We start from the raw sequence: 23,795 nt of genomic DNA, 5'->3' as shown, positions 1-23,795 counted from the left end.
GAAAGAAGCCTTGCAATCGGGAGAGGATGGAAACTTTAAAGTGACCACCTATCAACCGAACAAGATTGTACGTTTACCCACTCACCACATCGTCAGTCGACCCTTGGAAAAAGTCTATCAAATTGTATACCAGAAGCGAGTGCGACTTCCCAATCACTTTACGTTGCCGTACGGTCACGTCGGTATTGGTCTGTATATAAAAAGGAACCCTAGGCAAGATCGATAGTTCCTTGTTCATTGAAGTAACTTACCATGTCGTTGACGAAGAAGAAACCAGATTGGTTAGGAGTCAAATGTTGGACATCACCGAGAGCAGGGTTTTGAGGCTTGGACACAAGTGGTGGCCCAGTATGCAGGAGAGTTATTCAAGGAAAAAAGTCAATTTTCAACCTGTGTTAGTGACGGTGCCAGAAGAACCCGTCACCCAGGACAGGACTGTCGTGGACAGGCCTGAAAGACCCTTTCGGGAGGACACTTGTGTGACCTTACCCCCTACTATAGAACCGGTTAGAACTTTACCCAAAACATGTGGTTGTTGTACAGACACTTGTTTTTATTCCACGTTCATGGTTATCATGTGCCTTTTATTCTTGTACTTAAGCCTTTGGCTTTTATGTATTTTTGTCTTTCGTATTCATGTTTGATAAAAACATTCAATAAACGTGTTCTGAAAAAGTATATAAACTCTTGTCTTGTTTGTTTTTCGTGTCACAAGTGACATTTCTCACACCATGGCTACCTCTGCTGTCTCTGCTCCCTCTTCCTCTACTGTCAAAGTCATCGACGAACAGTTAGATCGTGCCAGTTGGGAGGCTTTGTATCTTCGCCATCCCTTTAACATGCTCATTGCTGGACCTAGCGGTTCAGGCAAAACCGAATTCGTCAAACGTTTGATCGAACATAAACATCATTTGATCGATCGGCCCCCTCAACGGATCGTGTGGTGTTACAAAGAGTGGCAATCGGCGTACAACCTCTTGCGAGAAAGTCAAGGCGATTCCATCGTGTCTGTGGAAGGCATTCCTAAAGAAGACGACGGCATCGTCTCTGACTCCCGTCAAACCCATTTGGTCATTTTCGACGACATGTTAGGAGAAGACGAAGAAGAAATTAAACTCTGGTTCACGCGCAAAGGGCATCACCGTAATGCCAGTGTCGATTACATCACCCAAAATTTGTTTCAACAAAGTAAAGCCCATCGCACCATCAGTCTCAATGCGCATTACGTGGTCTTGTTTAAAAGCCCTCGAGATAAATCGCAAGTGCAAGTCTTAGCCAAACAGTTAGGAACGCCTTGGCTGACTCAGGCGTACGACGATGCCACTCAAACGCCACACGCCTATTTACTCGTCGATTTGAAACCTACGACTCCCGAGGATTTGCGATTTCGTACCCACTTGTTTCACCACTGGTGCCAAGACGGAGGGCCTGTCCTGTACACGTCTCCGTCCTCGACTTCATTTCACTCACCATAAAAAAATCTATAAAAACCTCAGACCCTTTTTCGTCTGTCTCACACAGTGTGAACATGACGTCCCTTCAGTCGCATCTTCCCGTCAAATTGATTCGTGCCTTGTATGGCATCAGTCGAGAAAAAGATCCACAAACACGAGCTCGTGTCTTAGAAGCTAGTCTCAAAGAAGTCTTACGATGGTTCACGGTGACGGCACGTCAATTACTCCAAGGAATCATTCAGATTCCTCATCAAACCAAACGCTTTTTCGATCGAAACAAAGTCGCTTTGGTCCAACTGGCCGATCCCCGCATCGACACTCAAACCAAAAAACAAATCATTTTGAAACCTGGAGGGAGCGGTACTCTAGGAGGGGTCATTATTCGCTCACTCTTAAGATGGGATCCTAATGCCCCTAAAGTTATCCCCAAGACAAAAGTCCAACGAAGCCCCAAGAAGAAAAAGACCAGGTCCCCAAGGAGAACTTCTCCAGTGGCAGGACCCTCCTCTTACCAGACACCACCACCCCGGAAAAAGAAAAGAAGCCCCCAGGAAAAGAAACAGAGAAAAAGTCCCCAGAAAAAGAAAAGTCCACAGAAGAAAACTAGTCGCAAGAGAGGCACTTCGGCCAGGACGCAACCTTACACTCGCAAACCACGATCTGCCACGGCGGTGACTGCGTCTCCGGCAGCCTCACGTTTATCCACTTCTCGGTTAATGACACCCAGAACTGAAGAGTACTTGGAGACGTTGATCACACCAAGAACTTCTCCGTTGATGACCCCCAAAAGAACTTCCCCAGTGGCAGGACCTTCCAATTTAGTGGCAGTGGCTGCTGCTCACAAAGTACCTTCTCCCAAAATCAAAGTTCAAGAAAGATCGGGCACGTTACAAAGTTTACTGGATTTGTCCAAGCAAGAACTGGCTCGATTTAGTCCGTTGCGTACCCCTGCACGACCTGTCATGCCTGTCCTCAAACTAATACGACGTAAAGACAATCAGTGGCGACGCGTTTCAGTATAAAAAAGGCCTGTGACCAAGTCGGGTATCAGTGTTTTTTGGTGCTCCTGAAGACTCAAAGATGTCACCCTCCAGAAAACCCCAAGGAAAGAAATGGAAAGGACTGCCACCACGTTTAGCCAAACATGGGGACATGTTATCTGTCCTGTCCAAAGCTTCTCCACCCCTACGAAAAAAACTCATTCAAACAGCCTCCAAAGAGGTCATCGATACCGTGTGCGAATGTTGTTTGAACGTTTTGAAAGGCACGATCCCTTTGTCCAAACACCAGAAACAATGCTTAGGCAAACATCGTCACGTTCTTCGCCAAATGGTTCAAAAGAAAATTCCCATTCGTCAAAAAAAGAAGATGTTAGTGCAACGTGGAGGTATTTTACCTCTCTTGTTAGGCCCCATACTGAAAGGAATCTTGGGAACCATGTTGGGAGTACTGGTGGGAGCAAGATAAAAAGGCCTCGGAAGTTCCAAGATCTCAGAATCGACCCCTGACAACCCCATGGAAGGACGAAAACTAGCTTTAGTGCCTTACAAACGATGGATGGAATACCATCGGTGGCAAGAACAACACACCCCGCATTTACCTCCCAATCCCAATTTGAGCGAGATGTCCCAGTTACAACACGAATTGCAGTCCTTGATGGATCGCCAAGATTTGTCCGAAACAGAAAAATCGCAAAAGTACGGTCAACTCTTGCAACGACTGCAACTCTTTCACCAGAAAGCTTTAGACGAAACAGCTCTACCCACTCTGAAAGATTTTAACACCTTGATGAAAAGTCCAGCACCATCACCAGTACCAGTACCAGTACCAGTGACCAAGACAGAAAAAGGAAAAGAAGAAGAAGAAGAAGAAGGGTTTCAAACTCCACCAGAAAAAGTACGCAAGTTAACAACACCACCTACCTCCAGAATTGGATGGATTAAAAAGATGATGGCCACCCCTTCTTCATCACAAGAGAAAAAGAAAGTGAAGACAGAAGTGAAGACAGAAGTGAAACAAGAACCGATATCCCCCGCTCAGACATCCTTCTCCTCTTCGACACCTATTGCTGGCCGCACACGCAAAGCATTGCAATCCAAGAAAATACCCCAAGAGAAAAAGAGTAGCATCCTCCAAGAGTGGGTGCCTTATTAACACACCAACCAACACAAAAAAATGGAAAAAGTCTTAGCCAGCATTTACTACGATCCCTCCCATCCTGCAGGTTACGCAGGGGTTCAAAAATTGTATCGTGCTGCCAAAACGCGACTGAAAAGTCTCCGTTTACCTCAAGTGCAACAATGGTTACAAGAACAAGCTACCTACACTTTACACAAACCCATTCGACGCAAGTTTGCCAGAAGTCGCACCCGAGTGGAAGGCATCGATCATCAATGGCAAGCCGATTTAGCCGATGTCTCTCATTTGGCCAGCTACAATCGTGGCTACAAATATTTGTTTTGTGTCATCGACGTCTTTTCCAAATTTGCATGGGTCGTACCCTTGACTTCCAAATCGAGCAGCGAGTTAGTGCGAGCCCTGCAACGGGTGTTGAAACAAAGCGGTCGTCACCCTCTTCGATGGCAAACGGACAAAGGTACCGAATTTCTGAACCAAGCTTTCCAAAAAGAATTAAAAAAACGTGACATTCATTTCTTTACCACCGAGAATCCCGAAACCAAAGCCAGCATCGTGGATCGTTTTCAACGCACTTTGAAAGAACGCATGTGGAAATATTTTACGCATCACCACACTCTGAAGTACATCGACATCTTACCGCACCTGGTGCAAGCGTACAACCAATCTTACCATCGAAGCATCGGACGTGCCCCGCAAGAAGTGACTCCCGAGAACGAAGTGTGGGTGTTTGAGCGCCTGTTTGGTACGTCCCCGACGACGGCTGTCCCCAAGAAAAGTGGAGACTTGGCCGTAGGAGATTGGGTGCGCATTGGCAAAACCAAACGCACTTTCGACAAAGGTTACTTACCTAACTGGACGACCGAATTGTTTCGTGTCACTGGACGAGTGCATGGCCGTCATCCTGCCGTCTATAAATTGGAAGACATGAACGGAGAAGTGCTCAAAGGAACGTTTTATTTGCCCGAGTTACAACGTGTCACCAAAAAAGAAGACGACGTGTACGACATCGAAAGCATTCTCGAACGCAGAACCCGTAAAGTGGGCAAACGACGTGTCAAAGAAGTCAAAGTACGTTGGAAAGGATATCCACCCAGTTTTGATTCTTGGATCGACGCTTCGCAAGTCATCGACTATAAAAAGAAGTGACCATCATGCCCTTTCACACAGCAGACGCAGCTACGTCGACCACTCCTCCTTCACCTAGTTCTTCTGTGCAAGATTTACAAAAACAACCCTTGTGGGTGTGGTGTGGAGAACGTGTGCCTAAAACGCAAATAATCTTTTTCTGCCAAATCTTCGTGGTGTATTGTGTCATCGGGGCAGCCATCGCCAATTTGAGTTTGCAACAAGGAGACAAACAATTGTGGACCATTTTATTGAGCAGTTGCATCGGTTACCTGCTTCCCAATCCCTCCCTGAAATTCTCTTCCAACGGGAACCTTGTGTCCAGTGCCAGTGCCAGTCACCACTCCAATCACCACAATCAGAACCCCATTTTGGGCGGAGACACGCCTCTGACGTCCACTAACCCCTCGGACAGCCACAGAACTCTGGAATTATGAGTCACCAAAACCAATTTTACTTAACCTTACCCAGTGACAGTTCCATGGAGGTGTTTCCCCACAACACGTTGTGCTGTTACACGGCCAAAGTACCTCAGGCCATCCCCTTAGATCACGAAGCCCATTGGGAAGTGACTTTAGTAGAAATGATTCACCCGACCCAAGTCCTCAATGTCCTTCCCAATCAAAATTTTTTTGATGTGGAAGTTCATGACGAACAATTGCAACAGTGGATGGATAGCAATGTCAAATATGACAAGAAAACCCGTACACAAAAGTACAGCACCTATCACTTGTTCATTTCCCCAGGCTATTATTTTAGTGGTCAACATTTGGTCAGCACCATAGCCTCCAGGTTTAATGTCGTGTTTCTGAAAGCTTTGGAGCATGTTAACAAAAGTGTCACCATGGAGTACCACAAAACAGCTCGTCGCTTCTTGATGAAATTTGAACGGAGTAAAATCCTGTCCATTTTATTTTGTCCTGAATTGTATGACATGTTGGGCGGAGACATGAACCTGAGAATGAGCATGATGAAGAAAAGCGAATTACCCATCGTTTACGACAACGAGTCTTTTTGCAAGTTATTTCGTGCCCCGGTAGAACTGAACCAAGGACTGAATTTGATCTTTGTGTACTCCGATGTGGTGGAGTATAACGTGGTGGGACACACCTCCGTACCGTTGCTGCGTGTCATTCCTTTCAAAGTGGATTCTGCCACGAACACTGACGAGGAAGGTGGAAACACTTACCACGTCCACCGCGAATTTGTACATCCTCACTATTTGCCTGTCAGTAAGTCGTATTCGGACACGGTCAACATTACTATAAAAGGAGATTTGGGACAAAATATTCCATTCACCAAAGGAAAAGTCACGGTGAAACTCCATTTTCGAAAACGGTTTTCTCACGATTCGTAAGTCATGTATCCAGTGTACTGAGGGGTTGCTCGACAGCGAGGACACGGTTTAGGAGATATGTTAAAATCGGCCTTTCGTTCGGTGGCCCCTGTGTTGAAACCGATGGTGACACGCGGATTGCACGCATTGAAAGATGCGGCACTGACGCAAGGCAAAGAATTTCTCCAAAATGTCATCATCGACAAACAAAACCCTAAAGAAGCCTTCATGAGGGCAGGCAAAAATGTCTTCCTGCAAACGGGCAAAGACATTTTGGGTCACCGAGAAACACCTATAAATGCCCTGCACGCTACCGAGTCAGGCATTCAGCAAGGACAAGTCAGAAAGAGACGACGAAGAAAACACCCTTTCACCAGACTTCAAGCTAGAAAGGCCAAGAAAAGAAGAACAGTTCGAGACTTAGACGTTTTCGATTATTGAGAAAGAACAAAAAAAAAGTGATGCACCGAGAGTCTTGCGCTTGTTCCAAGACGGAACTGGATCTGTTTGCCATGCCCCCCACGATGATGACGATGCAAGAATCCCAGTGGGTGTAATTTCATCCCGTCTCCTCATTGGCCGATTCCGCTCCCATCGAGTTTGAAATCAAAGGACAGCCCGAAGATTACATCGATCTGAATAGCAGTTACTTGTACCTGAAAGTCAAAATTCTAGATAAGACTGGAGGTGCTATAGACGATGAAGCAGTAGCTCCCGTCAACAATTTCATGCATTCCTTGTTCAGTGGAGTGGACTTGTACTTGAATAACAAACTGGTCAGTAGCAGCATGGATACTTACCCTTATCGTGCCTACCTGGAAAATCTCTTGACGTACGGAATAGATGCCAAGAACACTCATCTCAATGCCTGTGTGGTATGGGAAGCTGACGAACCTACCAAGTTTGAAATATTGGAAACTGATGAAAAGAAAGACAACAATGATGGATTTGTAGAACGAAGAAAGAGAATCACGGGAGTCGACACAAGTTTAGAACTGATGGATCGTTTGCATTTGGACATGTGGTTGCAAGAAAAGTATTTGCTGAACGGGGTGGATGTCCGCCTGAGACTGAATCGTAGCAGTGCCGCTTTCCATTTATTGGCTGATAGTGACGGTTACAAAACCAAAATCCTAGAAGCCAGACTCTACGTACGCCGTGTGGAAGTGTTACCTAAAGTGGGAAACGACATCAATCAGACGTTGAGCAGAACGACTGCCAAGTATCCCATACGACGCGTGGAAGTGAAAACCTTCACCATTCCCAAGGGACAGCGATCCATGGTCGAAGATCATCTGTTCCAAGGACAGTTACCCAAACGTTTGACCGTTGGTATCGTCGAGAATACAGCCTTCAACGGAGCTGCCGAAAAAAATCCTTTCTACTTTCAACACTTTGGCGTGTCCAAAATCGAAGTCAGTCGCGATGGCAAAACCTTGTGTACCCGACCTTTCGAACCTGACTTTACCAAGAAGAATTGCTTGATATCGTACTTGTCCCTGTACGAAGCCACCGGCCAGTTAGGAACCAACACCAGTCACGGCATTACGTACGAAGATTATGCAGGAGGCTATGCTTTGTGGGCTTTCGATTTCACTCCAGACCAAGGCAGCGACGAGGGACATTTCCACCCTATAAAATCCGGCCAGATTCGTGTGGAAATTCAGTTTAAAGACCGAGACCCTGATGAAACGGTGAACGTCATCCTGTATGCAGAATTCGATAATACGATAGAAATCAACAGTTTGAGAGAAGTCATCCTAGATTACTAGAAACCATGGAAGACTGTTATCCCTCTTTACCTAGTGGAGAAACTTTGGACATGAAATGTGAGGAGACCGTGGAAAAAGAAGAAGTGATCATGATGAAGTCAAGATGGCCAGAACAAGAAGCCCATTTAGTCTCCTGTTTTGCCAAACACTTGGTCGACAAAATGACGGAATTGATCAAGAAAAATTGCTATGGATGTCAAAACGATCATCCCAGTCAAATTCAACACGATAAATGCCTGATGTTGAGTCAAGAAGAAAAATTGGACGAGTATCTGGACGAAGCTTGGAGTCTCATCTCGAACAAAGACGTGTTGCATCAGTGGTATAAAGACTTGCGTAAACATTCTTGTCCACCATTAACCACTCAAGAGATCCATCGTATCGAAGCTCTCCTGAATCAGAGTGAGGAAACAGAACGAATAACCGTTTATTCGTCAGACATTTTCAAGCAAAAAGTCAGGATCGAATTGACGACTTATTATTACCTGTGAAGAAGAAAAAAGCACACACAAATCAATGGATACCTGGGAACTTTATTACCTTTTGAACCACAGTTCGTATACGGCTTCTTGGAATCCTGTCGTCTGTGCTAAAGATGAACTCCCTCATTGCAAACCTCAAGACCATCAAGCTTACGTGATCAACACGGACGACAGTCATCTCCCAGGAACCCACTGGGTAGCCGTTTACTTTCCTCAAGAAGGATGTGTGGAATATTTCGATTCGTACGGATTGCCCCCTTTGGAAGACGATATCATCGACTTTATGAGAAGAAATGCTCAGACCACCAGATTCAATAATGTGAAATTACAAGGCACAGATTCCTTGGTGTGTGGACAGTACTGTGTGTATTTTCTGCATCATCGCAGCCTGGGCTATTCCTTAGAACATTTAGTGACTCGTTTTGATCCTCGTTCTTCTTCAAGAAATGATGTGAAAGTAGATCGATGGTTTTGTGACCATTATGCTTATCTTTTGTCTCAAGCAAAGAAATGTAGTGTCCATCAATGGCCTAATGATTTCCAACAGTGGAAATCACAATTTCATTCACAACGTTGTCAGCCCTGTTTAAAGTAGATTGTGAATTGAGAAAAAAATGTTGGTGATTTGAAACAATTGTTTGATGTTATAGTGTTGGATTATTGTTAAAAATGTTAGAGTTGTTGTTGGTTAGTGTTAAGTGATTTTTGAATAAAAATGTTGTGTTTTGAAAAAAATGCCTTTGTCTTTTGTTTAGCTATAAGAATGTTGGATTGATGCTCTTTGACTTCTTACTATCCCTGTCATGACACTCACTGTACATTGCGACTCGAAAACCGTGTGGGGGATGTTTTCCTTCACGTCCGCGCTTTGACTTTAAGAACCGGTTTGTTTCCAGTCTAACCATCCATTGTCGACTCATCCTCCTAAGAAGATGTGTTCCAAACTAGCTAAGCTCAACGAAGCCTACGTGAATTTGCATAGGGTCAGACACAATCTGATACCGAAGCCAGAAGAAATAGAGAATGTGAGAATGTTAAAAGTCACTGAAGACCTGATAGAAGAGCTCTTCAGAGAAGAAATGAACAGGGAAAAAGAAGAATGGACAGAGAAGTACAGACTTCAGAGACAGCAGCGACAGCAGCAACAACAACAACAGCAGCAACCTGAAGCTGACAGAGGCTTTGTCGATTGTCGTATCGACACCAAAGAGTTCTTCTTCTCTTTCCGAAGAAGCAGACCTATCGCCAGAAAGTCTATCCTCAGAGGACATCGCATTCTTAGAAACTAAAAGATTGCCATAGCAAACAAAAAAACAGCCCTTTTCAGGGCTACCCAATGCTCTAGAAAAGAAATAACTATCCATTTGCCAATGTGTGTAGGTAGAGTAGTGTGAAAATAAACACTAACTCTTTTTAAAAAAATGTGAGGGTATGTGTTTGTGAGTTTGTGTGTTTGTAAGTGATCAAGTACGTTGGTGTGGATAGTAGATTAAAATGATGTCTTTATTTGGTGTTTGAGGTGTAGATTTCGGGGTTAGATTGGATTGCTTTGAGTATGTGGATAGTCAATTGAAGTGATTTATAAAAAATTTTAAAATAGTGATGGGTAGAATAAAAAAGTGAGTGAGTGTTTCTTTTAGGTCCGCGCGTTGTTGTTTTTTTTTTGGTCATGATCTAGGTAAGATCAATTTTATGTTTTTAGGGGGATGTTTTCCTTCACGTACGCGCTTTCACTATAAATTGAAACTCGTTCGGCAGTCTAGCTACCCTTGTTGATTGATCAACACAAGAATGAATAGTAGCAGAATAAGCAAACTTCTTGAGCTCCAGATACATCTGGAATATGTCAGGCGCCTGGTAAATGAACTGGCTGCGGAGGCTATAATAGAAGAAGAAAGAATAAAGAAGGAAGAGGAGGAGAGAAGACAGAGGGAAGAGGAGGAAAAGAAAAGAGAAGAGAGGATGTCGTTCAATATTCCCGAGACAGAGGATTGGGGTGCTGAAGCGAATCATCCTCCCTCTTCGCTCCCCAGAAGAAAGGTGAAAGGAGACTGGGGAAGAAGATGCGTGTGTGGCGCCAGGCCAGGAAGGTGCAATCATTAGATAGTTGCATCTGGAGTTCAAAAAAAACCAGCCCTTTTCAGGGCTACCCAATACTCTAGAAAAGAAATAACTATCGATTTGCCTCTGTGTGTGTGTGTGTGTGTGTGTGTGTGTGTGTGTGTGTGTGTGTGTAGGTAGAGTAGTGTGATTATAAACACTAACTCTTTTTTCATAGTGCGAGGGTATGTGTTTGTGTGTTTGTGTTTGTAACTGCTCACGTAAGTTTGTGTGAATGGTAGATTATGGGTTTCTTTATTGTTTCTTAGCGTATGTGAAGAGTATAGTTTGGGTTTTGTAACCGCTCACGTACGATTGTGTGGATAGTAGATTATGGATTTTGTTTTAATGATTTGCGTGTGTAAATAGTAGATTTGGTGTTTGTTTATTGTTGCTTCACTTATGTGGATAGTATATTATATGAAATGAGAAAAGTAGGGGATGTTTTCTTTCACGTCCGCACGATGTTAGGTCATGATCTAGGTAATATCAATTTCATGTTTTAGGGGGATGTTTTCCATCACGTCCGCGCTTTCACTATAAGAACCCACAGTATTCGTCGTTCAAACCATTCTACAAAGAAGATGGCTTCTAACCAAATTGACAAAATGCAAACATTGCGAGACGTTTTGGACAATTTAGGAATGATGGAGCAGATGTTAATAAGACTCGTTGAAGACCACTATTCCTATAGTCCCCATCGTGTAAAGATGGAAATTAATAACTTAAGAAAGGTAAAGGATAAGATAAGTGGTGTAATGAAAGAGATAAAGGAGGAGAAGGAGGATGAAGAGGAAAGGATAAGAATACGCAAATGGAACGAAAAAATTGAAAAAGAAGAAGAAAATGAGAAGAGGAAGAAAGAAGAGGAGGAAGAGAAGAAGAAAGAAGAGGAGGAGAAAAAAAGAAAGAAAAGAAGACAAAGAGTGTAGGAGAGAAAATAAGAAGTTTGTTGAGAAAAAGAAGAAATTAGAAGCAGAAGAAGAAGAAAAACCAAAGGCCCTTTTCAGGGCCAGCCATATTTCTCGAAAAGAGAATGACTTTATTCAATTGCCTACCCCTTTTTTAAATTTAAATTTAAATTTAAATTTAAAAAAAATTATTAAAAAAATCCCATGTTCAATTCCCCTTGAGGCTAGAGTGGCCCAGGGTTTTTTATCCATGTTCAATTCCCCTTGAGGCTAGAGTAGCCCAAGACTATTTCCCATGTTAAATTCCCCTTGAGGCTAGAGTGGCCCACGATTTTTCTCCATGTTAATTTTCCATTGAGGCTAGAGTGGCCCAGGGGTCTCTGTAATGATAATTCCCATTGAGGCTAGGGTGGCCCCATTCACTACTAGCGGGAAAGGGTCATTATTTGTATATCTTTAGTTGCGTGTAGTGGTGTACCTTATCGGAAGAAATAACTTTGGAAGCAGACCTCTATATGTTGACAATATTTGCCCCCAACTTCTTGACGTGAAAGCTATTTCAAAACCAGAGCACTCATATTTCGAACAAGCGAGTTCCTAAGACAAAGTTACCAATTTTCGTATTATTTGAAACAGAACAAAATGTATTCATAAGAATTGAAATTGCACGACATTTCCATGCAAGCTATACTTATGGAATATATAGAGACTTTTTGTGTTCTAGCCAACTCCAGTAATTTAAAACAAAAATCTGTATCTTCTTATGTGTGTGTGTGTGTGTGTGTGTGTGTGTGTGTGTGTGTGTGTAGCAAAAGGCTGTAATATACGACGATGTCTTCCACTATTTTGTGAAAACTATATACCTGATTTCTGTAGCTATGATTTAAAGCAAACCTGGGTCCAGCATATTACATTCAGTTCTTACATTTCGTGCAGACATTGAATAGAGATCGTTTGAGATTTTAGAATTGTACAGAACATTAACACATAATCTCTATTTCAAAACACCGTAACACCTAAATAAGAAAATGCGTAGTTCAAATACATCTATGTAAATCGTTTTACATTACATTTTCAAATTCGAAAAAAAGAATATTAACGAGTTATAACGAATGATAATATTCCAGATACGAAAGATTCCGAGAAACGAGAATGCGTTTCACGCAAGAAACTGGGCCATTCTAGCTTCAGTTCATTAAAATTTTAAGAGCACCTATAATTATTTCATTTTACTCAAGTCGATTTAAGGATTTAATTAATCACAGCTTCGGGCGAATACAATAATCAATAAATTTCGACCATGTTTTGCGAATTATCGCCCATAATTATGATTAATTAGCCCTTTAAACGTCATGTTAACAAATAGATATTTTAATGTTATTTTCAACCAGTTAGACAGGTTCACCTTTACAACATCATCAGTCAGTGACAAATTATAATTGTTATCGAGAGTTTTGATTCCAAATTATCTTGCAGCCTAAACTCTTTCAGACGCCACAGTTTTTAAACTTCTGGTTTTAAATATCAGCAATTTATCTGTCGAACTCTTTCTTAAAATGCTTGAAAATAAGTTTCATTGTTCGCGTGCTGTTTCAGGTAATGATTCATGATTGACTTATAATAGACTTACTTATAAAATACTCATGAAGCTCTATTCTTAACATTAACATAGTGAATTGACGATGAAGATTCATTCTCTAAGATGTCAGATCATCATTTTTGATCATTTTATATAAAGATATTACTCATCATCGACCTAAAATACCTCAATGGCTTCCAGATATGTAAGCAAATATATTTTTATGATTCCAGACAAATTTACCGTGAATTTACAATTTAACGCGATTTTGGATAAATTGCTACATTAAGCATATTCTGCATGTTACTGCAAAGTCACTGCGCATGACTTACTTAGCACTCTTAAGTGATGCAAGCAGCTGTAGAATTGTTGCTGTCAATTTCGTATCGAACATTCAAGCAATCTCGTAAATTCCGGGCAAAGTGTAAAATATCCACACATCTTGGGAGCACGTGTTTCGAGAATATGATTTTCTTTTACTTATTTGGTTTTATTATGACATTGTGTCATGGTATATAAGAATCTTGCTTTGCATTATTTTCTCTTTATCTTAACTGCATTTGAGTTCCTCGAACAAGCACCTCTGACATAATCAAAATTCGTTTATTTTCCTCTTATTTTAAGTCATAAGCTTCTCTTCCCTGTCCTCCAAGAAACTCGTATTCACATATGAATTTAGAAATAAATATTTTAGGAGACTCCTATTCTCCAATTACCCATCACATTTTGAGACCTACAGCTGATCATATCGAATCAAACAATGGGGTGTCAATTTTGTTTACTGTTTGAATATATTGTATTCAGTTATTACGTGGTGTTGTGAATCTGACAAATTACGGTAACTCGAGAGCAAGAAAACATGTAAACCGGATAATGACTACTGAGATAATGAGGCAGGATGTTGCCTCATAGAACATGAAACTTTTCCACACGTTCCTATTCTTAACTTCTGTTTGTGGAAAAATACATATGACAACAAAGCTTAGTTACCGTCCTCGTGTGTAAATAATTATGTTTTGAAAAGAAAACAAATACAGAAAAACAAGTCTTTAAATTAAATTACTAAGCCCTAACCTTCTTTATCAGTCTAACAGGAAAACACTAAACTTCTTTATCAGCCGAACAGAAAAACCAATGCGGACAATCATAAATTTATTTTCTTAAAACTTTTAGGGATTTTGTATTTGCTTTTTCTACTTATAATAGAATATCAATGAAAAATGTTTTGGAGGAAGTCATATGTAAACGTGCTCGCTCGAATCACTGTATTTTCCGATCAGTTGCATGAATCATTATTTTCTTGCTCTATTTGTTTCTTCAGATAGCTATAACTCCTATGGTGTAAATGGAGAGAGAGAGAGAAAGAGAGAGACAGAGAGAGAGAGAGAGAGAGAGAGAGAGAACTGACACGTTGTCACCCACGTACCTAAATAGTAAATCAAGGTGTAGGGTAGCATTACAATATTAGAATGAGCCACTATAAGGTCAATGGAAATTTAATATAATGCCTCCATGTTGGCCATGCAAAATTAGCTCGTAGGTGTAAACCATATGTACCGTTTTTTGGGTCATGGAAAGATGCGATGTTAACTCATTAACCCCTGGAGATTCGTGTCAATTTCGGCTGAAATGGGAGTCGGAAAAGCATTTTGAATACATCCAATTACTTCTGCTTACAAGAGATTTTTATTTAGCCTGAAGCCTAGTTGTGTTAGAAACGTAGTTTGCCATTGGCTAAATCGCTCTCGCATGTGCAAAAGGGTAAAAATTCGATTATGTAAGGTCGCCCTCTTAGTAAGAGGGGTGGTTAATTGGGTTTGGCTGGCGTTATCCAGAGGATGACCTCACTCGATATTATAGCCCGGCGGGAGTGAAAGAAAAATGGAATTTCAACAGAGAACTGAGCGAGAATACGGGAAAGAAATAAACAATACGATACCCCTTTTGACAAGAAAATAACAAATTTAATCAGAACAAATTAGTATCGGCCATTCCTAATTCAAGTTAGATTATACAAGTAGAATTTAACAGGTGTGTCCAATTTGGATTTATTACATCATCATAACGAGAGGTGAAAAGAGCGCAATGTCCACGATCGACTGCATCACCTTCATTCACTTTGACCGTATATCAACGTATCCTAGTTCATCCTTCCCATGCTCTATGTTCTGACCCTTCATGGACCTCCTGGTCCTTTATTCTGACCTCGTCCTTCTTTCTTTCTTTTTCCCGTACTCCTGTCTTCGGACTGTCTCGTCTTCCTCTCAGAAAGCTGATCCTTAAAGGATAAATTTGCCCCATAATTCCGTATACCCACTATTTACAATTCCCTTAACGTTATTCAGATCATGTTGATATCCACACACCGCGTAAATTCTGACTTAGTACGGTAGGACATTGACCTTGCTTCCCAGCGGCAAGTCTTAAATTACCACGTGAACGTCTACTAAATATTACTGTATTATTTAACATATGCTACTACATGTTCGACTACTATTCCATGAAATTTAAACGAAATGTAACTCACGGCATTCCTTAACTACAAGATAATCCAAGCATTGCAAAATCAGATATAATTAGATGATTATCGTTAACTCAGGATGATCTGGATCGTCCTACCAACAACGCATGCAATCAATTCTACCAATGAACTAATAATTGTATAATTAAAAAGGTAAATTGTATAACAATTATATCATCAACACATTCCATAAAATTGAATAAGATAAATTGCATAACAACTCTAGCATCAACAAATTCCCATGAATTGAATAAACGATACATAATATGGAAACCTAGTCAGAAAAAACACGTTTGCATAAAACAAACAATTAAATAATAGAATATTACGTGAAACTAAGAATGCGTACCTTGTCGCTGTTTCTTTCACAACGTATGCATCCTAGCTCTAAACATGCCTTTCTTGTTACACAACGACCACCTGGACCCTTTCATGTTTCACGAGGAAAGCACTAATATTTTTTATGATTCCACCGGAGTAGACTAAATTTCCTCTTCTAGGTATTTTTCAGACTAAAGAATTTCGACTAGGGTCGTCACTTCAAAAGTCCGATTGCTCTAAAGTGTACGCCCTAATTTATTCTACCCAATCGTAGGCGGTGCTCCCTAATCTTTCCCAAAGAAATAATTCCTTTCATCAGGTGTAGACAGCTCATAATTTGAGTACGACAATGCGTGACAATTTCCCTTTGAAATTATGATAAGTGGACATAGGTTCCTACCAGGCGGTTAAGGTTGGTAGCTCAGATGTTTACTTTCTAAGGACCGTGTTAAGATACCCCGGTCAATTTCACTGGGTCGGAATGCTATCCCTTTAAAGTTTACACTGACGTGGGGGAGATGAAGGAAGAAAGGTCGAAGTGACTCACAAAGACTTTTCTGGCTTAACTGCGTTTAGACTTTAATTGCTTAACGCATTCAACTTTAAAATTTTCTGTAATTCAAAATTCGACACTTCACAGATTATTTATTTATGTATTTATTTCTTGCTTATTGGAACCATCATTTTTGTGACCTGGCCACATTTTACTCCAAGTCTCCTACTTATCCTATTGTATGTGTGCAATGTAGACAAGTCAGAATGTTCACACACATAGCTACTAACCACTTCTCGGTTTGACTGACTAGCACCAACACATCTACTGACTAAACATCTACATCTACTAACAAGGACAAGGGTGAGGGTACTTACACGGACATAACAATGTTATCAGCCCTGAAAAAGTATCAGTGTAAACACTTACAAGCATACTCTCACCCATATAAAGAGTAGGGGTGTTCACACACACGCACACATACACACACACAAACAAACAAACATTCGCACTCATTATCCATTCATTCTTTTCTGGCTTTGTTGTTGACCAGGAAGACATCTATTGATGTGAGGGAGGGTGGAGGTTCCAAGGGTCAATGATCATAACCAATAGGACTCTCAGAAGGAAAACGACTTCCACATAATAACCCAATTCCTATGCCGCCAATCATGAATAAACTTTGTGGATGGGTTGCATTGGAGACAAGAAAGAAAACTTTAACTTTTAGTTAAATCATAAACCTCAAGCCCACACATCATCGTATCGAAAATGCAGATCCTCCTGCAAATGACATGACATCCTTAAGTCTGGCACATGCTATGACATAACACTCACAACGCTCACTGGTTTCATCGACAAAATCAACAGTTTACTTCATCTAATTCCTACTGTTATCCCAGCCTGGGACAGTTAACGTCCTTAAGCAGTGCACGACAGTTACTCGAGTTGCATCAGCACTAAATAACTTACTTGTTTTGCTTTTAATACTTGGAATTAAGAGAAAATTACCAAAGAAAAAAATGGAAAATCATACTTTAGAGGGGGTAAGAGGAAGTCATTGGTAATGGTTTAAAACTCAAGTACTGTTAACAAATTCTTTGGACTGAAATGATGCTTTATGAATTTCTTTTGTAACATTTTATGACCATTTGGTCCATAAATATTTTGACTTCTGCTTGGCATGTCTATATTTCATCTAGTGCAATGTAATTAAACATGCTTAAACTAGATTTCCTCGCATGTAAAATACGTATTCCCCCATATTGATTAAATGTCTTAACCACACCACAACATTCAATTTCGACCACACTTCATTGAACTAGTCCAAACTACACTCACACTGGAGCAAAGGTCAGTCCATTTTTTCTGCCTATACCGCCCTCCTCCTAGTATAAAAAACAAGCTGGATGAATCTCTCTTTTTGGAGCAGTTTCCGAATCTCCTGGAGTATGGAAATTCGATAGGTGGCAACCTGATTATTCTTGGAGATTTCAACTTTCACTTTGACTATCACGGAAACCCATACACGTCAAAACTCATAGATTCCATTAATGTTTTCAACTTCAAACAGTCAGTAAAGCAACCCACCCATAAACATGGTCACATTTTAGACTGGATTCTTCATAGACCTGATGATAACATTCTACGGTCCTCCCTGGTATCCATGACCTTGCATCAGATCACCTCTGCATTATATGCAATCTTGACTTGTCAGTCCCTAACCCTCCACCTTCATCTGCTACTAATAGAAATCTCCGTATGATAAATAGAACCAAACTAATGCACGACATCCAAGCAAACCCAACAACTTGCTGACCTACTACAGCAGAACAACTCGATAACTGCCTGCGTTCATTGCTCGACAAACATGCCCAGCTACCAAGTGCAGAGTATCAATTCATAAGTGTTCTCCATGGTATAGCAGTGTTAGGGACCAGCTTCGCACTGTCAAAAGAGACCGCCGTAAAGCTGAGAGGCTTTGGCTTTCCAGACTCACTTTTCATAAGCAAATCTATGAAGCCGCTAAGAAGAATGTCACAAATATAGTCCATGCAGCGAAATCAGCCCACTCCACTACTAAGATCATGGAAAGTTACAGCTGCAAAGAGCTATTCGAGATTGCTAACAAGCTAATGTCAAGGAACAAATCTACACCACTTCCAACTACCTTCTCTCCAGTCCACCTTCCGGACATGTTTGCAAATTTCTTCCGTGACAAAGTACAAACCATTAGAGATAAGCTTGACACCACAATTTCAATTGACTCGTCGTCACCATACAGTTGGGATACAGAATTTGAGCAGCAACCATTAGTATCATTTGAACCTGTCTCTATTTATTTCGTACGTACAATCATGATGAAGCGTGCACCAAAGTCATGTGAACTTGATACAACTCCAACATCACTGTTGCTTGAGTGCTTAGATCCAGTATTGCCTTCACTAAATGATATTAATAATACCTCTCTCTCATCTGGGGTATTCCCATCATTTTTCAAAACAGCCATTGTAAAGCCTCTGCTGAAGAAACCAACACTAGACCATAACGATTTAAAGAACTACCACCCAGTTTCTAATCTCCCATTCATTTCATAAATCTTAGAAAAGGTTGTTCTATCCCAGATTGTATCTCATCTGAATTCAAACAGTATTTTAGCAATGTACAATCTGCATATCGCCCTTGCCACAGTACTGACTCTACTCTCCTAAAAGTAGTTAATGACATTTTCTCTGCTTTGGATAGCGCAAAGATTACAGTCCTCACCCTCCTTGATTTCTCTGCAGCATTTGACACAATAGACCATGATATATTACTTCACCGTCTCCAGCATGTATTTGGCATTTATGATACAGCCTTACTGTGGTTCAAGTCCTACTTGGTGAACAGGACACAAATTGTATCTGCAAATGGGATACACTCCAGCCCATTTGATCTATGTTGTGGTGTTCCACAGGGGTCTGTTCTTGGACTTGTTCTCTTCATTCTGTACACTCAGTCGCTCTCAAGAGTCATATATCATCATCCAGTGTCTCATTAATTGTACGCTAATGACACCCAAATATACAAATCTAGCCACCCAACTAAAGTTGATGCTACCTTCCAAGGTGTAATGAGGTGCATTTCTGATGTGAAATCATGGATGACATGTAACAAACTGCAGATGAATGATGATAAATCTGAGGCCATTCTGATCACAACACAAAGACTTTCTCATTCACATCCTTTACCTAAAACAATAGATATCAGCAACACCAACATTAAATTCACACAATCAGTACGAAACCTAGATGTTACTCTGGACAGTACTCTCACATTGCACCAACATGTTATGAACATATGCAAGGCTGCATATCTTGAGCTGAGACGCATCAGCTCAATTCGCAAATATCTTACAGTTGATGCCACTAAAACACTTGTGCGTTCATTAGTACTTTCAAGGCTAGACTATTGTAACTCAATTCCGTCTGGTTCATCTCAATATCTGCTCCAAAAACTTCAAGAAGTTCAAACCACGGCTGCTCGGATCATACTTAGAGTACCACGATCAGAGCACACCTCCCCGCTGCTCTGTACCCTACACTGGCTATCCATTCGATCCAGAATCAAACACAAAATATGTTCTCTGTGCTACGTTTCACTGTCGGACCCTAGTCCAACATACCTATCCGACCTCACCCATGTGTATACACCAACAAGATACTTACACTTCTCTTCTGACAATCGTATACTTTTTATTCCCACTATGAAAACAAAGTCATATGGACAGCGTGCTTTTGTATACCAGGGCCCAGCAACGTGGAATGAATTACCCACTGAACTTAGACACAACGACACAGTGATTCCATTCAAGGGTGCTCTCGAAACTCACTTATTTCGACTGCAAGAACAAACTTATAGACCTAATAATGTTTCCTACCTTAAATATTCTCAGCATGTTTTTTTTGTTGTTGTTGTTGTTTTCTAACTTCATGGTGTTTGTTTTTGTAATCATATCATTATATGTTTCTATCTTATAGGTGTTGTCTAATGTTGTAAAGCGCTTAGAGCTTCTAAAAATTAGGCACTATACAAAGTACTCATTATTATTATTATCATTATTATTATTATTATCATTATTATTATTATTATTATTATTATTATATTGACCTCTAAATCTCTTGCGTACTCTCCTGACAGTGAGGACATTCCTAGAAATAAATTTAAGTTTCGTAGGTGTATTGCTTTTCACACACCTATTAAGTATGTACATGGTTGTGGTAGTGACGATGGAGAGCCCAAATGTTTAGAAGCTATACACCATGGCTACTGCCCTAGGGTTGCGTTGGTGAGGTTGCACCATGGGGCAAATGTCAGTTGCATTAATAAAATATGTAGATATTTTGTGACAATCGTTTAGCGTGTAAATTATAGTGGTTTTCATTAAAATTCAATATAATTTATTAGGTATCCCCATACGTTTTAGAGAAAGAGCAGATATATCCCACTCGTTTGTGGTCTGTGTGTCCATCAGTCTGTATCTCCATTGATAATGTAGTTTATCTCCTGTATCATTTTTATGGAACAAAACTGACAGTGCAATATATATGGTATGTTCTGTTGATGTGCACAATGGGTTTGGAATCATCATCCAGCTTTTATGAGCTGGGACAGTTTTACATTAATACCGAAACTAGAATTAAAATAGTTGTACATATATTTTCCCGTACTCTCCTACAGTGTCTCAGCTTCCTAAAACTATGTGCTCTTAAAACAGAATACCAGAAAGTAAAACTAGACAAAAGGTCCAAATTTGTGTACATCTGAAATAGTTATTTCATGTTCGGTCGGTGTGTATTTAGATATCGAGTATATATTAACATTCTTCCAAGTGATGACGCAAAGGCTGTGTCATTTGCATGCATATATTTCTATTTTGGGCTCAACCTAGGTCAGAATTTAAGAAGTCACCTCTCTCTCTCTCTCTCTCTCTCACCCAAACGGTAGAAGTTTGACTCACACTAGTGAAATAAGGTTTGGACAGAGAATGAATTAAATATTTGAATGTATATATAAATGTACAATGTCAATGTCTCATGCTTTATTATTTTATTACCCATTATGTCACTGTTTTATTTTTGTCACTCAGAATATTGAGCAAATGTATTAATAAATTGTGTAGAATCCATGATCCAGACGTAACATTTGTTTCAATAAATTGTTTAGAATTCATACTTCAGTCAAAACCGTTGTCCTAATAACTTGAATAGAATCTAGCATTCAGTCCTACACTTGACCTAATACATTGTGTAGGTATTTAGTCCTAGATTTGACCTAATAATGTGTATAGAATCTAGTATTTAGTCCTAGATTTGACCTAATAAAGTTTACAGAATCTAGTATTTAGTCCTAGATTTGACCTAATAAAGTGTATAGAATCTAGTATTCGGTAGCAAGATTTGTCCTATGAAAGAATACTAGAGTCTAGTATTCAGTACTAATAAATTGTATAAAATATACTCGTCATTCAACAGTTATTCCACCGATTGTGAACTGTTTAGAATATATTGTATTTTAAATTGATTGCAGTACTGCTCTTTTCCAAATTAAAGGAACTGAGGACAACCTTAAATGTATGTTTAATAGTCTACGTGGAAAGGCAAACATTTATAATCTTTGTAATTGTGTACACACAGACTCACGTGTTTTGTTAGGCACAAAGTGTTGCATTAATTCATAAAGCCAAGAAAATACTCAGTTGTGAATTTTTATAACAGAAGTCAAACGAAAATCAATATAAGTCAGCAGGACCGTTAATTTCAGCATATGTGCATACTAGGGTTTACCAATACGTTATCAAAACAAATATCTACATGATTGCAATTCAGTTTTAAAAGAATAGATTTCAAGAATATCAAAACAACATTATTTTAAGGTTCGTCTAGTTAACACCTTTGTGATATGGGCCATTACAAATCGAAGTCGTTCAACTCTGGAATTGCTTAAGGGCATAAACATGCTGTAGAACGCCTCTGCCATTTTTATCTGCGGGTGGCTCCTCTCACCAGCCCCCTCACCCTCGTAGGATATGCTTTTTGTGGAAATCGTGTATTGTATTAGGGTATTTATTCATCTAAGTCCCTGCTTAGAAATCAAAGGGCCAACAATATACTAAAGATTTAGTTACATTAACATTTTATGTTTTCTAAAAATATGTATGTACAAGTAAATGTTCCTATGTCAGGGAGTACTTTCAAACGAGTCCTCCGTGTCAGTTTTAAGTGGATGGAGATCTTGGAGACAGTGTGCAAATAAAGGTCTACAGTGATACAATTTTAACCTTGGTATTTTGTTACGATAAACTCATAAATAACAACTTATCGACGTTACTCATTTTGTTCTATTTGTTATGTATCTACTCATTTATTTAGTAGTAGCAGTGGTAGTGATGTGGTAGCAGTAGTAGTAGTAGTAGTATGCGTTGCAATAAAGAACTTACATTTTGTATTGTTCAAGAATTGAATTCGATACCGCTGATTGAGGCATGGAGGCAAGTGCTATATGATTTAAAGTTTTCTTTATCTACATACCTCAGAGTTTAAACGAATATTGTAGCCTTGGAGTGAAGGTGAAAATTAAGAAAATGTTAAATTCAGGCAATCAAGCTAAAATGTACAAGGTACGCTTCTATTGATGATTTATGCATCATGTTGCTGTTACAGAAAGTTTTATTTCTTTGACTGTAGCACATTTTGATTCATTCAATCGTAGCCCATCTACTCTAAAACCTGAACGACATTTTATGTCACGGATGTTTTTAATTAACTGAGAGGAAACCTCCAAACCTAAAATGTAATCTGCTCATGTGGTCTTTCAATGATCTTTCAAGAATGGAGTAGCTTTAAACACCCTAAAGGAATGCAGAGTACAATAGAATTCAATAGAGAAATACATACGGTTGATATTGAATTCTAGATGTCACATTTAGTTTGGTTTTGAGAATTTCAGGATCGGAAGGTTTCGTATTATAATCTAAGTTTTATAGCGAATTAAGACGTGATACCATGGTAAGTTTTAATGGGCAGGTGGAGATAAGTCTTCACGAAATTTACCACGTCAACAATCAATTACGAGAAAAGAATAGAAAACTAAAGGCTAGGTTAGAAAAAGGACGGCAGTGTGATACTTCAAATGAAACAGACGACAAAAATGTGTTCTCTCTCATATACTGTGTAAATCACTTGAATAATAAACGTAACTAACAATTTTATGAATATTTATCACTAAGCTTTTGCAAATATTCTTTGTCTTGCTTTTCTTTAATTTTTATGCTAAATTTCATGCGCAACTATTTATGTTTTGTAAATATTACCTTTAATTTTAGGAACATGGAGTATTTAATAGTTTTTATATTTCCTATCAAAGTGTCCTTTGAACAATTGGAAATAGTATAATCGAGGGTTTCATTATAAGTTTATTGGACTAGATGCTTTTAGTCAACTATTGTCATTATTATTATTATTATTATTATTATTGGCACTAATACTACTACGTTTATGTTCTTTGCTATAATTATTTACATT

Source organism: Sinohyriopsis cumingii, chromosome 14, assembly GCF_028554795.1.
Source record: "Sinohyriopsis cumingii isolate HCF-2022 chromosome 14, ASM2855479v2, whole genome shotgun sequence".
Classification (NCBI taxonomy): Eukaryota; Metazoa; Mollusca; class Bivalvia; order Unionida; family Unionidae; genus Sinohyriopsis; species Sinohyriopsis cumingii.
This window is presented reverse-complemented; position numbering follows the sequence as displayed.